Source organism: Gopherus flavomarginatus, chromosome 4, assembly GCF_025201925.1.
Source record: "Gopherus flavomarginatus isolate rGopFla2 chromosome 4, rGopFla2.mat.asm, whole genome shotgun sequence".
Classification (NCBI taxonomy): Eukaryota; Metazoa; Chordata; order Testudines; family Testudinidae; genus Gopherus; species Gopherus flavomarginatus.
The window spans coordinates 15,783,421-15,800,835 of NC_066620.1; the positions used below are offsets into that span (position 1 = coordinate 15,783,421).

The following is a 17,415-nucleotide window of genomic DNA, read 5'->3' on the forward strand; positions in this document are numbered from 1 at the left end:
TCAATGTGGGGCAATGACAAACACCCAGCTTGGATGGCATATCCAAACTTCTGTTTTCCAATTTGCATTGGAGACCAGACTTTAACCATAGTCAACCAGTGATCTAAAGCTCCTTCCATCTAGTTCTATGTTTCTCAAATGTGGCCACCTTGGCCACATGTGGCCACCAGGAGGTTTTTGTGTGGCCACGGCAGCCTCCTGGTGATAATGGGGGGGGGGAAGAATCGGCCCCTCCCACTCCCTTCTTGTTGCTCCTGGATGTGCTGCCCTGCACTGGCTCTGGAGAGAGGTGGGGCACAACCCTGCAGGAGCAAGCTGAGTTCTTGATCCTCCGTGGGGGAAGGGGGTTTGGGCAGCAGGCTCCAGCGGCAGGACTTCAGGAGCCTGGGCATGTGGCCCCAGGCTCCGACCATGAGGCAATGGGTACTGACCCCTCCCCAGCTCTGGCCACGCGGTCCTCACCTCCAGCTGCAGGGCTTCAGCCTCTGGGCCCTGGTTCCAGCTGCATGACAGCAAGTGCTGGCCCCAGCTCCAGTCCCAAGCTCCAGCCGCGGACGACCCCCAGCCCCAGCTGCACGGCAGCGGGTTCCAACTGTGAGGCTTTGGTCACCAATCCCTGGCTCTGGTCACGGGGCAGCAGGTGCTGGCCCCCAGTTCTGGCTGTGAAGCTCCAGCCCCTGGTGCTGCTCCCCTGCACCAGCTGCACAGCAGCAGGCATAGACCCACCATCTCTGTTCCCTAGCTCTGACCACGTGGTGGCAGGATCCGGCCCCTGGTCCTGGCCATGCAGCAGCGAGCACTGGCTCCAGTCAAGTAGTGGTGGGCGCAGACACCTGGCTCCAGCCATGCAGCCCTGGGCTCCGGCACTCAGGGCTCTGGCTGTGCGGCGGCAGGCACTGGCTCCAGGTGCTGACCCACTGGCTATGGCCTCACATTCATTCCCCCCACCCCATTGTCCCAGCACCCCCCCCCGTCTCATGCAGGCCTGTATCCACCCCAGCATCGCCCTCTAGCCCCTGCTGCCTCCCCCTTTGGCCCCCACATACAGGGCTTAATGGGTCCTGCTGAGAAAAGTTATATTAATAAATATGCAAGTATCACTTTTCACAGCAGACTTACTAGCTTTCTGTGAAAAGTGATACTGGTATGTTTATTAATATCACTTATCACAGCCGCCCAGGTAGCTACTGAGTGTGCTGTGATACTAACAAATATACAAATATCACTCTCGAAGAGGGAGTGTAGTAAGGCGGCTGCCTCACTCCAGGAGAGCAGGGGTTAAAAACAGCCCTTGAAGAGGGCTATGGCTGGGACTCAGTTAGAAAAGGGATTAAGAGCAGCTGAGGGAGGCTGGCTGGGTAGCTGGCCCCATGTGTGGCTAGCTCAGGGGTAGGCACCCTTTCAGAAGCAGTGTGCCACGTTCACTGTAATTTAAGGTTTCATGTGCCAGTAATACATTTTAACATTTTTAGAAGGTCTCTCTCTATAAATCTGTATTATATAAATAAACTATTGTTGTGTTTAAAGTAAATAAGGTTTTTAAAATATTTAAGAAGCTTCATTTAAAATAAAATTAAAATGCAGATTTTATCAGTTCAGTGTGATCCTCGCCCTCGCTTTTCCTTGCTAAGTTTTCCAATGCGGGCTACAGCAGGGGGTGACTGAAGAGCGCTGGGTCGAGGCCAGGAGCAGAGCCCTGGGCTGGCTGCCGGTACCCCAGGCTGGCAGTGGGCTGAGTGGGGCCGGAACCCCAGACCTGCAGCGGGATGAGCTGCTCAGCCCACCACTGGCTCCGCTCAGTCCGCCGCTGGTCTGGGGTTCCAGCAGGGGTGAAAGTAACTTACATTTCTTACAGCTACTGTCATATTGCAACCCTCCTTGCGGGGAGGAGCTCAGCGGCTGGGGATGTGTGGGTGTGGGGGGGAGCACTCAGGGCAGGGAGTTGGGATGTGAGGGGCTCAGGGTATGGGGTGGGGATGTGGATGATGCAGGATTCAGGGTTCTGAGCATGGGGGTGCAGGAGTCAGGTTTGGGTGGCATGAGGGGCTCAGGGCACAGGGTTGGGGAGTGTGTCTAGGGGGGAAGTCCTGGGGGGGCAGGGGCTTGGGGCTAGCCTGGGACAGTCTCGGTTGCAGCCGGGTTACCTGGATGGTGGATGGGTCCCTGCCCCATGCTGTTCCTGTTCCTGCCAAGGGAGCTGTGGGCCAGCTGTATGGGGGCACTGCATCTGCAGGCAAATGGGGGGTGGCGGCAGAAGACCCCCTTGCCCGCTGCTCCCTTCTCCTTCTCCTCGAGGGGCCACAGCTGTGCAAGCCACAGGGACGGCACGTGCTTGTAGTGCCCTGATATCTAGCCACAGTGGCGAGAGAGGGGCTGCAGGACAGGCTGGGACGTGGACACCTCCACCGTGCCTCCCGTTGGTCCCTTTCACTTGCCTGACTGCCTGGTGCTTAGTCTGGTGCACGGGGCCGCCAGCGCCAGCCTGCCAGAGAGTTCCAGCAGCCAGCAGGACCCCAGCTGGGAGAGCGCCACATGCCGTGCCTCCAGCCGCAGCGGAGCGCCCCAGCTTCGGCCAGCTCTGAGCATGCACATTCCGCCTTACTTTCACTTCTAGGTTCCGGCTGCCGGCCCCTTGCCAGCTGGGGTCCCAGCGGCCAGGACCTCGGCTGGCAAGGGGCTGGCATCCGGAACCCCAGAGCAGCGGCAGACTGAGCAGGGCCGGCAGCCGGGACCCCAAAGCAGTGGCGGGCTGAGCGGGGCGGGCGGCCGGGACCCCAGAGCAGTGGCAGGCTGAGCGGGGCGGGCGGCCGGGGCCCCAGAGCAGTGGCAGGCTGAGCGGGGCGGGCGGCCGGGGCCCCAGAGCAGTGGCAGGCTGAGCAGCTCAGCCTGCCGCCGGTCTGGAGTCCCGTCTGCTGGCTCCTGCCAGCCGGGGTTCCAGCCGCTGGCCCTGCTCAGCCTGCTGCCGGCCCGGGGTTCCGTCCATCCAGGCCAGCAGCAGGTCGGGGCCCTGCTCAGCTTGCTGCCAGTCTGGGGTTCTGGCTGCCGGCTCCTGCCAGCTGGGGTTTCAGCTGCCAGCTCTGCTCAGCCCGCTACAGGCCTGGGGTTCCCTTCACCCAGGCCGGCAGTGGGCTGAGCAAGGCCGGTGGCCGGGACCTGGGCAGTGTGAGCGCCACTGAAAATCAGCTTGCGTGCTGCCTTCGGCACATGTGCCATAGGTTGCCTACCCCTGTACTAGTCAGTCCAGAAGGGAAAAGCATAGTACACCTCTGCATCATGAATCTCTTCATACTAGACAAACACTGCATGAAAGGACAGTCACAAAGGAAAGGGTTTGTGATGAAGTTACTCCAACTATCTGCACAATAGAATCACTGGCACCTGCATTATGGAGCTCATATGATCAGACACAATGCTATCCTAAATGGTGAACATGACTGTGTGTATATACAATAAATTTGATTAAGATGGAATTTCCAGACAGAAACACTGAACTGCCATCTCTTAATAGTGACTGAAAAGTTGGCCAGTTTAGAACAGGATTATAACAATAAAATTTACTGATACACCAGAAACAACCTGGTTTGTGTCTTGCTGATCCAAACTCGGTGCTTGTTGGGGGTAGAATCAGAGGCATTCTACTGAAATCTTCATACAGATTATGATTTATTCAATCTTCCCTACAGATACAGTATTTTAGATGTGTCATTAATGCAGAATTACAAATACCAACAACAAAGAGTAACTATTCTAAGACTCTTTGGCAGGACACTAAATTTTTTGGGTAAATGCCTCTAACAATTTACATACACAGAAGAAGAAAGAAATAAGGATAAAAATTTTAATGTTGAGAATAATCTGGGATAATTAACACTGTTTTTTAAACATTTCTCTTTATTTTTGCAAGTCAAGTTACAGACAGTAAGCTCCAGATGTCTGGGTTCTGTAATATGTCTAAAGGCACTTGCTGAATTCATTATAGAGAGGAGTAATTTCTCTATAGTTAGGATTGAGGCTGCTTTCCATTGTAAAACTGATTTTGGCCATCCTTCTAAAATCCTCAAAAACGGTTCATTCCCCTTCAAATTTGGCATGCTCTGTGGTCAACAGATAAATCTTTGTCCAAATATGAGACAACTCGAACAAGCCATTTATGAGATACTCAGAAAAAAATAAGCATTAACTATGTTTTCAAAAGTCTATAAACAATTTTTGTCACATCTTACTTTAAAAAAATGCTTTATCATAGAAACTTCAAATTAAGTTTATGGTAAGATCTTGGTGAAAGTCAGTGTAAAGGACCAATTTTTGCAGACCAACATAATTTAAAAATTATTCTGTCAAATTAGAAACACTATGTAATATTCTTATTTGCGATTGTGGGCATATTCTGCATGCAGAAGCTCTGCACCTAAGAAGTTATGTAGTCAGAGAGACTCAAATAGGAAACAAACTTTTATTAATATATTCCATGTTCACAACGAACTGTACCATAAAAAACAACCAGCTTTTCTCTCAAGATCTAACTACCTCTACACATAGAACTGTTACAGATTATATTTATAAGTGTGTAACCATCTGGTGACCCCCAACAAAATTACATCCCCGTCTATAAAAGTAAAAACAAAAGCTTAAATGAGCAGAGAACAAATATTTCACATTATTTTATATATTTTTTCAAACTTTTTAAAAGACACCTATTACTATTTACCTTCAAGTCACATTATTCAAATAGCAAATATTTATGGAGTTGGTCTCTCATGTGGTTTTACAGTATAATCCACTGTATGAACTGTACAGTATAAACAACTTGTTATACTGTATCATTTGGTTTCTTGGTGGATTCTGCCAATAAAATGTTGGATGTGGCCACAAACATTGTATATCTGTCTTGTGATTTGGAAAGAAAAATCTGCATGCTCACATTTTTCCCTTCCCAGAGGAGGAGGTAAGTCTTTAAAATTCCTGCTGTAATATATTTAACTGGGGGACTTGTTCAGTCTTCATTACAGAGGAAAAGCTTGAGATTTTGCCTTAACTACAGATTTGTGGAAGGTAAAACTGAAATAAAAGGAACAGCGAATATTTGGACAGATGATTCCAGAATCATCAACAGGTGTATCTACAGTTAAGTAACTTTCCTTTTTTGTCCGAGTGACTGTCCATATGCACATTTCACTCACAGGACAAATGGCAGGTGGGAGCTCAGTCTTAAGAAAACACCACCTTTCCAAATGCAGCATCTGAGCTAGAGGCTTTAATGCTGGTGTAATTGTGTGTCAATATGTGGAGAGATCCCTAGGTGGTTGCTTTACACATTTCCATTAGGGATGTTGATTAATCACAGTTAACTCACGCAAGTAACTCAGAAAAATTAATCACAATTTAAAGAAGTAATTGCAATTAATCATAGTTTTAATTGCACTGTTAAACAATAGAATACCAATTGAAATGTATTAAATATTTTGGATATTTTTCTAAATTTTCAAATATTTTATTTCAATTCACAACACAGAATAAAAAGTGTAGTGTGCCCACTTTATATTATTTTTATTACAAATATTTGCACTGTAAAAATGATAAAGAAATAGTATTTTTCAATTCATTTTTCAATACTCGTACAAGTACTCTAGTGCTTGTGAAAGTGCAATTTACAAGCTAGATAACTGCACTCAAAACCAATATAAAACCTTAGCACCTATAAGTCCATTCAGTCCTACTTCTTGTTCAGCCAATCACTAAGACAAAGAATTTTGTTTACATTTATGGGAGATAACGCTGCCTGCTTCTTATTTACAGTGTAACCTGAAAATGAGAACAGGTGTTAGCATGGCACTGTTGTAGTTGGCCTTGCTAGGTATTTACGTGCCAGATATGTTAAACATTCGTATGCCTCTTCATGCTTCAGCTACTACCCCAGAGGAAAATGCTTCCATGCCGATGACACTTGTTAAAATAATAATGTGTTAATTAAATTTGTGACTGAACTCCTTGGAGGAGAACTGTATATCTCTTGCTCTGTTTTACCTGCATTCTGCCATATATTTAATGTTATGGTAGTCTCGGATGACGACCCAGCAGATGTTATTCAATTTAAGAACACTTTCACTGCAGATTTGACAAAATGCAAAGAAGGTACCTGTCAAGGTTCCATCCCCACTCTGAACTCTAGGGTACAGATGTGGGGACCTGCATGAGAACCTCTAAGCTTAATTACCAGCTTAGATCTGGTTTTTCTGCCACCACTCAAATCATTTAAGAGTTATTTGGGAAACTCTGTCTACCTCCCCCCTAGAACCCTTCCTTGGGTAGCCTTAAGACTCTCCTCCACCAATTTCCTGGTGAACACCAATCCAAACCCTCGGATCTTAAAACAAGGAGAAATTAACCATTCCCTCTCCTTTCCCCCCACTGATTCCTGGTGAGTGCAGATCCAACCCCCTTGGATCTTAAAACAAGGAAAAATCAATCAGGTTCTTAAAAAGAAGGCTTTTAATTTAAGAAAGAAAGCTAAAAATCATCTCTGTAAAATCAGGATGGAAAATAACTTTACAGGGTAATCAGATTCAAAGAGCCCAGAGGAACCCCCTCTAGCCTTAGGTTCAAAGTTACAGCAAACAGAGGTAAATCCTCTTAGCAAAAAGGAACATTTACAAGTTGGGAAAACAAAGATAAACCTAACACGCCTTGCCTGGCCGTTACTTACAAGTTTGAAATATGAGAGACTGGTTCAGAAAGATTTGGAGAGTCTGGATTGATGTCTGGTCCCTCTTAGTCCCAAGAGCGAACAACTCCCAAAACAAAGAGCACATAAACAAAAGCTTTCCCCCCCATCAAGATTTGAAAGTATTTTGTCCCCGCATTGGTCCTTTGGGTCAGGTGTCAGCCAGGTTACCTGATCTTCTTAACCCTTTACAGGTAAAAGGATTTTGGTGTCTCTGGCCAGGAAGGATTTTATAGTACTGTACACAGGAGGGCTGTTCCCTTCCCTTTATAGTTATGACAGTATCAATGTGAGATTTCTAAAGATAGCTACAGCACTTGACCCAAGGTTTAAGAATTTGAAGTGCCTTCCAAAAATCTGAGAGGGATGAGGTGTGGAGCATGTTTTCAGAAGTCTTAAAAGAGCAACTCTCCAATGTGGAAACTACAGAACCTGAACCTCCAAAAGAGAAAATCAACCTTTTGTTGGTGGCATCTGACTCAGATGATGAAAATGAACGTGCATCAGTCTGCACTGCTTTGGATTGTTATTGAAAAGAACCCTTTATCAGCATGTATTCTGGAATGGTGGGTGAAGCATGAAGGGACATATGAATCTTCACCGCATCTGGCACATAACTATCTTGTGATGCCAGCTACAACAGTGCTATGCAAATGCCTGTTCTTTCAGGTGACATTGTAAATAAGAAGCAGGCAGCATTATCTCCTGGAAATGTAAACAAACTTTTTTGTCTGAGTGATTGGCTGAACAAGAAGTAGGATGGAGTGGACTTGTAGGCTCTAAAGTTTTATTATTTTTGAGTGCAGGTTTTTTTTGTACATAATTCTACATTTGTAAGTTCAACTTTCGTGATAAAGTGATTGTACTACAGTACTTGTATTAGGGCAAATATTTGTAATAAAAATAAATATAAAGTGAGCACTGTACACTTTGTATTCTGTGTTGTAATTGAAATCAATATTTGAAAATGTAGAAAACATCTGCAAATATTTAAATAAATGGTATTCTTATTGTTTAACAGAGCGATTAATCATGATTTTTTTAATTGCACGATTAATCGCAATTAATTTTTTTAAATTGCTTGACAGCCTTAATTTCAGCCTTTGCAAATAAAATACCAGAGCACTTCTGATACCTAGGGTCTGAAGCACAGCCTCCACTTTAGAAACAAGTGGCTTAGGGACGAAACTAGGTAAATGAATCTGCTGGTTCAGATGAAATTCTGTGATCACTTTCAGCACAAATTTAGGATATGTCCTCAATATATCCTCAATATCCTTCCAGATAGAAGATAGTATAAGGAGGGTCTGCCATCAAAGCTTGGATTTCTCCTACCCTCCTTGCGGAGGTGGTGGCTATGAAAACTTTGTTTTTCAATTGTTAAGTCTAATAAAGAACATGCTGCCATTGGCTCAAACGGTGGGCTGCTTAGAGCTGAGAGAACTACGTTGAGGTCTCAAAGAGAAATTGTTTCTTTAACCAGTAGAAACACCTTGATGAGACCCTTCAAAACTTGATCACAGTTGGGTGAGAAAAAACTTTGTTCATCCGCTGGTAGGTGGTCTGCAGCAGTCAGGTCAACCCTTACTGAACTAAGCGACAGGTTCTGATGTTTCAAATCAAGTAGGTATTCCAAAATATCAGACAAAGAAGTTTCTTGAAGTGTCATATCTTTGAAGACACTAGGAAGAAAAGCCTGGCCCTTTCACCAGATAAGTCTGTCTCATGGAATTGTTCCTACTGTTTAATAAAGTATTCTGCACAGGCTAGGAGCATGAACTCTCTACACTGAACATCCATCCAGTAGCCAAGAGATGAAGGGATTTCAGACAAGCTCTCACAAATGATGTTTGGTGTAACAGAGTCCTGGGTGATTCCTACCTCAGAGGGTGAGGGAACCTGAATGATCACAACCTGGGCTCCACTTCCCCACTATTTGCAAGGTGGTTTCTGGCCTTTGTGGGCCTCCTTAAGTCTCTCCAGATGGGAGATCAAAATGAAAGTCGCAAATTCCCACACATTCAGCCTATGAATATGGGGCACAATGTCTTTTTTGGGATAAGAAAATATTTGCTTAGAACTCTTCACTTGGTATTGGGGAGGGACCTCTTCTGTTGCTCAAAGAAGTAAGAGGACTTCTTGATGTACTTGGTCTTCATGAGATGGGTCCCTGAAGAGGGATAGGGAATGGGGGTTGGGAGTAGGTACAGAGTGGAACTGGATAGAATATTGTACCATAATCATGTCCAGAACCCATTGCTCTGAGGAGATGGAGGACCACATGTGCCCAAATAAAGTCATATAGAACCCAAAAGAAAAGGTTCTTGGGATGCTGGTTCCACAGAAGTGAGTTAATATCTCTTGACAGTTTCATTAAAATGAATATTTTAGTGCAACCGCAGACTGCAACAAGTGGGCCACAGAGGTAGACAGCCTTTTCTTGTGGAAACGTTGCCTCTTTTGGAGGGGAGTGGGGGGGGCTTGGTAAATGAAGGGAGATGGAGCTGATCTTTGTGGGGCATAGGATTGATGTTTATCGTGTTTTCCTTTAGGGGCTGGTGTACAGACATGAAGAGATCTTCTGCTGTAGACTGGACCTCCCATGGGAAAGCTAGATACCTGTAGCCAAGAGGCCATTCTCACAAACAGTGCTATGACCACTAACTTCAAAGTGGTGTCTGCTGTGTCCAGAGCATCTTGCAAATTGGTCTTGGCAATGAAATGTCCTTCAGTCACCAATAAAGAGAACTTCTCTCACATTTGGAGAAAGTTTTTCCATGAATGCAGCAAAAATGTCATAATTTAAAAAGTCATATCTGTCAAGAGGGCCTGATAATTTGCAATTCTAAGTTGAAAACTAGCCAATGAATAATGATTTATAGCCAAATAAATCCAATCTTCCAGGCTCCTGTTCTTTCTGTATGCGTTTATTTTGTGGACACGATTTCTCAGTAGCAGCCATGATTACTAATGATGATGGCATAGCATGCCATAATTCAGCCCCCCTTGGTGGAATGTGGTATCTTTTATCCGCTTTATGGGAGGTAGAGCCTGTCTGCACCTAGGGTCGGCCAAATTTCTTTCCCTGAGTCCATAATGGGCTTGTTTACCAAAAGGGCTATTTTACCTGGACTTCCTTCCTTGCCATTTGTAGGGAGTCTGAGACCCTCCTCAGGAGGCTGTGAAATCCCTTGAAGTCATCCAGCTGGGATATACTGGGAGGGACAAAGGCCTTGTCAGGGAATGGTGATGAAATAACAGTGGGACCCAACAAATTAAATGAATGAGATGATAAGTCCTCAGCCTGGGTAGCTGATGCTGTAGATAGAGGAGCCCTAGGATTCTAAGGTCTAGCAGGATAACTCTCTCTTCCATAAGAGGCCTACGGCCCCATGAAGGCCACATAGGCGTAGATGGTAAGAGCCTGGTGACCACTGGGTACAGAAAAAAAGACTGTAGTCAGCCTGATGAATATCATAATATCAGTCACAAGAGGAGTCTCTAGACTCCCTGTGTGAGGCTGAATAAGTTGGAGGAGACATCCATGATGAATATATATGGGAGTGTCCTGATTTTTTGCTCTCATCTGACATGACTGAAGATGATGTGGAGAAGGAGGAGTCCAACAAAACTGGTAGGGCAGTCAATAAATGTGTGGATGATAGAGCTCTCAAGGTACTCAGTACCACTTTGAGAGAGAGAGAGAGAGAGAGAGAGAGAGAGACCAGGTGCCAGAAAGGACATGGTGTTGTATAACAATGGAGAGTCCACTTCCTGATACTCTGTCATCTGCTGGTACTGTAAACATAACTTGTACTGTATGGTGACAAAGGATGAGCAGATAAGCCAGTGTCAATGGTGCCAATATAGCCGGAGCTAGAATCTGTGGTGCCGAAGCTCTAGAAATGGATAGTATCAACTTAATTGAACAAGAAGTTAAAGGTACCAAGCTCTGAGAGACAGAAGGAGCCTTCAGAAGCACAGCACATGAAGAATGTCTTAGCGTTCTGTTTTGTTGCCAAAGTCTTGGTACTATGGTGAGGCTGAACTTCATTAGTAGCCGTACTGGTACATGAATTGTCAGAGGCAGAGTAGTATGGGAAAGCTAATGTTTTAGTGCTTTTTAGGAGATCTTTGTCGATCTACCTCTGGAATCTCCTGTGCTCGGTGCATTTCTCAACAACAGTTTCTTGTCATATCTGTTAGATTTTGAAGCAGGGGAAACTGCTCATTGTGCCTGGGAAGATAGAGGCACAGTGCTGGCACTATTAGGTGCAGAAAGATCAGATCCAAGAGGTCTTGTGAACCTGGGTCCAAAGCCAGCCTCAAGTGAAGGACTTGCAAATGGCACATTTTCCAGGGATATGTGATTTGTCCAAACAAAATAAACATTTTAAGTGCCAATCACCCCCACACGAGAGGCAGTACTTAAATCTGGATCTTTAAAAAAAGCCATTCCTATACTAGGGGAGGGGGAAGAGGGAGCTAATTCTGGTTAAAAAAAACTTACTCTAACAAAATGCCAACAGGCTAACAACTAACTACATCTAAGTATTCCTACCCATATACAAATAAAAAGTTAAGCAACAAACAGCAAGCAGCTCTGTCTCGAAGCCAAGAGGCAGTGACTGAAACTGAGTGGCCCAGTGCATCTCTTTATGTCCTTGGTGTGGGGTACAAGGGCACTCAGGTCATATTTGAGTGTATGGAGTACATGCACACCATAAGTGGAATGTGCACAAGGAGAATCTCTTGAAGGAGAACTCTATAATCTTGTTCTGGTTATTCACTAATGAATTGTGATGCAACAGATTGCAGGATACCCAATCTCATAGTTTTTATGCCCTTATCGATACTTGTATTTTCAAGTAAATTTACTTACTTTATGCCCTTATCGATACTTGTATTTTCAAGTAAGTTCTCACTGCAGGTAACCAGGGCCGGCGCAACCCATTAGGCGACCTAGGCAGTTGCCTAGGCACTAACATTTGGGGTGCGGCGATCAGACCTTCCGACGCCTCTGTTGGAGGCGGCATTTTGGGGGCAGGACCTTCTGCCGCCTCTGTCAGTGGCAGCATTTTGAGGGCAGGACCTTCCGCCGCCTAAGGTGGCAAAAAGGGTGGCAATGCTCCTGCAGGTAACAAAACTGAGTACATCTTTATGTAATACAGTTACTCTGATTTACATTTTGAAATATTAAAATGCTTGCCTCATAATCTTTCAAAATGTCTTTAACTACAAATCAGAGAAGTAACACTGGATTCATTTGCACAGTACATAAGGCCAATCCTATAAGAATGCTGCCTGTAGAACTTCCACTAAAATAAATGGGAATTTGCCTGTGGAGGACTTGAAGGATCACACCCTTAGTTCACATTTTTGTGTGATGAGACACGCTACCATAAAGGTACATCTAGCTTACCAAAAAAAAAAAAAAAAAAAAAAAAAAAAGTATATTGAATTACTTTAGCGTGATTGGCAATCCTACCCTCTTACTACCTGCATTAATATTTGTTTGCTATATCAACATCCACTCTTCTAAGTAGTATTGCATCATTAAATATTAATGAATCTAGAAAAAAAAATCTACAGCACGATATCAGATAAATATTCTCATCATCTAAAGAATAATTTTACCATTTATCAATTATAATCATTTATGATTATCATTTATGATCAATTTTATCATTTATTTTACCCTGCGAGGCCTGAAAGAGTAAGCTTTTGTTTAATTAACTTACTTCTTAAAAGTAAAATTTAACTTTGTAAATGTTCACTGAAGCTTCTGGGATAATATCTTATGCTTTTTTGTACAACTAATGTAGTGACCCTGTAATTAGCTAATAAAAACTGTACGTCATTTGACTCAGAGTCTACAAACCAAGAACCTCTTACTACTACTAGTATATAAATATAAACAAATATTTTATATTATAACAAATATTTGACAAGTGCCTCAAAGCTTATTAATCTGAAAATATGTATATTATGTATGGTATCATTTTAATGTTGCCTTAGTAGACATCCTAATTTATCCTGTCTTTATATTCCCAGATACTAAATGACAGAAGAACTAACTATAAACAATTGCCAAAATAATGTCAGACAAACTTTTTACAACAATGATAAATGAATTATAAACAAAACTGTTAAGTGTAACAAATATTCATTTTACAGATGTTCTTTACAGTGGGTATGCCCTGGACTATGAACTTAGAAAGCCTTAGGAACTATACTACTATACTGTACAATCTATTGTGACACTGAAAATGAAGGGGTCAGCCCAAAGAATTTAGTCTTTAGCCTTGTCAGTGCAAAGAGACTCAAAAAGTAAGTTATAAAAAAAGGCTGCTTTCCCCACCAAAAAGGTAGAATGTTCCTTAAGAGAAAATGTCACTTTTTAGTTGTTACCAACATTTTAAACCAAATTAAAGCAAACAGCACCCACTGGTGGGTTTGCTTTGCCCACAAGGGGGTGAATTCAGTGGAATAGATGGATTAAGTGACTTTACTTCCCAGCTGTGCACACCTAGGGAGAATAACATCTACAAGATAAGGCCTCACTATTGATATAATGGTTTGAGAACACAACTGAATGATGGCTCAGCTTTGCATGAGACTGGCTATCATGAGGACGCAGTCAATCTGACATCTTTTAAGGGGCCTCAAATGGTAATTAGCTCCCAGAAGAAGCTACAGGGTTATTCAGAGCATGTGAATAGGACCTTAGCAGGCAATCTGGGGTCTTCCAGAGTGACAATAGAGCCCCCAGCAGAGATAGCATAATACCACAATGTGACTGCAATGCCACAATAGGTTTTATTAGGGAAAAAAGTGAGATTAACTTGGCAAAAACTGCCTGGTGTTACAGTTAAACTACTGGTAATTGTTGATAAAGTTGCACCAGCTCTGTTTCACATGGTTGTCTATATTATGCTATGCAAATATATTAGTTTATATAATGAATCATAGAATCATAGAATATCAGGGTTGGAAGGGACCTCAGGAGGTCATCTAGTCCAACCCCCTGCTCAAAGCAGGACCAATCCCTAACTAAATATATTATATACACACACATATATGTATTTATCTAAGGCCTCCCATCAATGTAAAATCTATCTACTGCACAATCTTTAATGTATTTATCACCACAACACCCCTGTGATATAGCACCATACTGTTTTCCCCACTTTTACAGATGGGAAATGGAAGAACAAAAAGTGTAAGTGACATGCCCAGAGTCACACAGGAAGTCTGTAGCAGGGCCAGTAACTGAACCCAGGTCTCCTGGATCCTACACTAATGCCCTAACCACTGGATCACAGTTCTTCTTTGTGCATGCCCATGCATACGCACACAGGAATGATATCCACCTGATAAAAATACAGATCTATGTAAAAAATGGAGTTTATCAGAAACCATGGCCATTCACCTGGATTTCTCTCGCTAAACCCTCTCCACAGGGACTACTTGCAATATTACACATAGATTTTTTTTTAAATAAAGACGTTAACTTGCCAGACAACTGTTCCCTTCTCCCAATACAACTGCCACATCTGTAACAACCAATATTCACTCCTGTACTAGTCAAAAGTGTAAGGTCCAATATCTCCAATTTCAATTATGATATAACTGACATCACAGAGACTTGCTGGGATAATTCACAGGACTGGAATGTTGGCATGGAAGGGTAAAGCTTGCTCAGGAAGGAAAGGCAGGGGGGAAAGGAAGGAGGTATTACCTTGTATATCAAAGATGTATATAATTTGCACTGAGGTCAAGATAGAAGTGGAATGCAGGCCTGTTGAAAGTCTTTGTGTAAGGATAAAATGGGTAAAAAAAACAAGCATAATGTCATGGTAGGATCTACTATAGACCACCTAACCAGGAAGAAGGGAGGGATGAGGGTTTTTTTAAAACAACTAATAAAATCATCCAACGCACAGGACTTGAGTGGTGACGGGGGACTTCAGCTACTGAGACATCTTTTGGGAAAATAAGACAGCAAGAGACAGATTACCTGACATGTTCTTGGAATTTACTGAAAACTTTGCATTATAGAAGTGGAGAAACTGACACGGGGAGATGCTGTTCTAGATTTGATTCTGACAAATAGGGAGGAACTGGTTGAGAATTTGAAGGTGGAAGGCAGCTTGTGTGATAGCGATAGAGTTCATGATTCTAAGGAATGGTAAGAGGGAAAACAGCAGAGTAAAGATTATGGACTTTAAGAAGGCAGATTTAGAAAACTCAGAGCATTGATAGATAAGATCCCACAGGAAGCAAGTTTGGGATTCTCAGGAAAATTGGTTCAACTGTTTACTGTCACTTCCACTCATTCACATGAAAAATCTCTAAGACTGTATATATTAAACGGATAAACATTGAAAACATTAAAATAATGGAATCCACGACACCAATCACATCCATTACAAAAAAGCAGCTTCAAATATTGTCTTGCTCCTGTGGCTAGAAGAGACCTTGGCAGCACTAAACCAGCCAATATGAGTATAGTGAAATATTCTTATATTCATATTTTTGTTCAGAATATTTTTTTCTGATAAGCAGAGGGGATATCAGGCCAGAGGGGATATTAGGACATCTTCTGTCCCCGTCCTCCACAGTTTTACAGGAAATACTGATACTATCTGAAAATACTGATACTATCTGAAAATTTTCCAGGCCAGAGGGGATATCAGGCCAGAGGGGATATCAGGGCATCTTCTGTCCCCATCCTCTACAGTTTTACAGGAAATACTGATACTAACTGAAAATTTTCCTTTTATGATTTTTTCCTTTTATGATTTTTCTGCAATTTTTTTCAAAACCCTTTATATCAGGGGTTCTCAAACTGGGGGGTTGGGACCCCTCAGGGGGTCACGAGATTATTATATGGGGCCAGCTGTCAACCTCCACCCCAAACCCTGCTTTGCCTCCAGCATTTTTAATGGTGTTAAGTATACAAAAAATTGTTTTTACTTTATAAGGGGGATTGCACTCTGAGGCTTGCTGTGTGAAAGGGGTCACCAGTGCAAAAGTTTGAGAACCACTGCTTTACATTCTTGTCTATTTTTGCCTATTTCCAGTCTCTTCATTGTTTTACTATTGTATAATTTTCTCTCTCCTGCAAGGTTCTTTCAATCATCATTGATTTATTGCTTCTGTTTCTCTTTTTCCCCATTTGGTATTTTATGGTAATGTTTATTTTTATTTCTTTATAATACTTCTTGTCTTTCTTTTTCCTTTTTTCTCTGCTCAGCTAATTCAGATGGGACTCCTCAAGAAGCTCAAAACTCCATCACTGCCAGGGCTGTGAATGAATGACTGAAATTCACAGTGTAAAAATAGACCATGTAACTACATTATAGATCTAAATTATCTTAAAGAGTCACTAAAATCCTAGTGAACTGTTTACAGACTTCATTATTTCACCAAAATTGCAACATTTCAGTGGGAGACAAAAGGGTGATGGAAAGGCCCTGGGTTTGTACTGGCAGGATCCACATGGGAAAGTTACAGTGCAGCAGCACCGTTTCTCGGATTGTGGCAATGCTGTGTATTCTGACTTTCCCACACAGAATATCAGGGTTGGAAGGGACCTCAGGAGCTCATGTAGTTCAACCCTCTGCTCAGGGCAGGACCAATCCCCAGATGGATTTTTACCCCCGTTCCCTGCCCTATCTAGGGCTGCACTCTCAAACCACGGAGCTATCCCCCCCTCCCCCACTCGCTCCTCTTTCGCCCGCGGCGCCCACGCGGGGGAGCCAGGCCCGCGCGCTGCTAGTCACGCCCCTCCGTCCGGCCTGCAGCTGGGCCCTGGGCGAGGCAGAGGCTCACCCGGACACCCGAGCGGTCTGAAAGGAGCGGCAGGAGCGAAACCACGTGACAAATACCGGCGAAGACGCAGCCTCCTCCACAGCCCCAGGGCTGAAGGTAGCTGCCGCCTCCAGCTCAGGGCCCCAACCGACCATAGTCCGGGCAGCCCACCCCGCCGAGCGCCCGGAGGGGGGTCGCTGGCCAGGCTCCCGTTCACCTCACAGGGAACGGCAGGAAGTGGAACGAGACCGGAGCCGTAACGGCTGCAGCGTCTGCTGGATCCTAGCAACAGCGCGCACCGCTCTCGTCACTTGGCAACCGAGGAAACATCCTGCGTGCGCATGCCCACGTACCAGTGCCAGCTCACCTCGTCTCTTTCACTTGCGCGTGCGAACAGGTCAATGCATAATACAACCGTTCGCCTCTTTAGCTGCGCATGCGCGCACTCACCGGTTTGCCCGAAACAGGAGCGTAGACTGCAAAAACACCGTCCCCCGACCTCCCGGCTTTTGTCTCGCGCATGCGCAAAGCTAAACGCGGACCACGTGCCTTCTGTAGTGCATGCGCAAGAGCTTGAGCTGTAGCGCCCCTTGCGGAGACTGGGGAAGCTGTTCCTTGTTGGCCCTGCTGTGAACGTGCCCAACAGTTACTGCGGGCGCGCGCCTCCGCGGCTGGTGGGGAAGTGGAAAGAGACTGGGTACGACCTAAGGTCAGCGCGCCGAGCTCACTAAGCGGCAGCGAGGCTGTCCCGGCGCATGCTGGGAGTTGTAGTACTCCCGGGACTGACACTGAATGGAACGCGCCGAGGGCAGGGTGGACAGAGACTACAGAACCCAGGCGGCTGCGCGGCGAGGGGCGGCCCGCTGGGATCAGCCCCC

At 44.5% G+C, this 17,415-nt stretch overlaps 1 protein-coding gene across 6 annotated transcripts in view; it reads right to left on the minus strand.

Moving 5' to 3' along the window:
• WDPCP (WD repeat containing planar cell polarity effector) overlaps nt 1-17,317 on the minus strand; it is a 248,216-nt gene extending 230,899 nt beyond the window's left edge. For 3 of the 6 annotated variants that reach the window (XM_050952075.1, XM_050952079.1, XM_050952077.1), the window contains exon 1: nt 16,988-17,317. The gene's annotated coding sequence lies outside the window, so the exon portion shown is untranslated. Of the gene's footprint in view, nt 1-16,614 lie in introns of all 6 variants that reach the window. The other 3 variants (XM_050952076.1, XM_050952078.1, XM_050952082.1) reach the window with 2 other exon arrangements.
• Nucleotides 17,318-17,415: the final 98 nt, after the last annotated feature.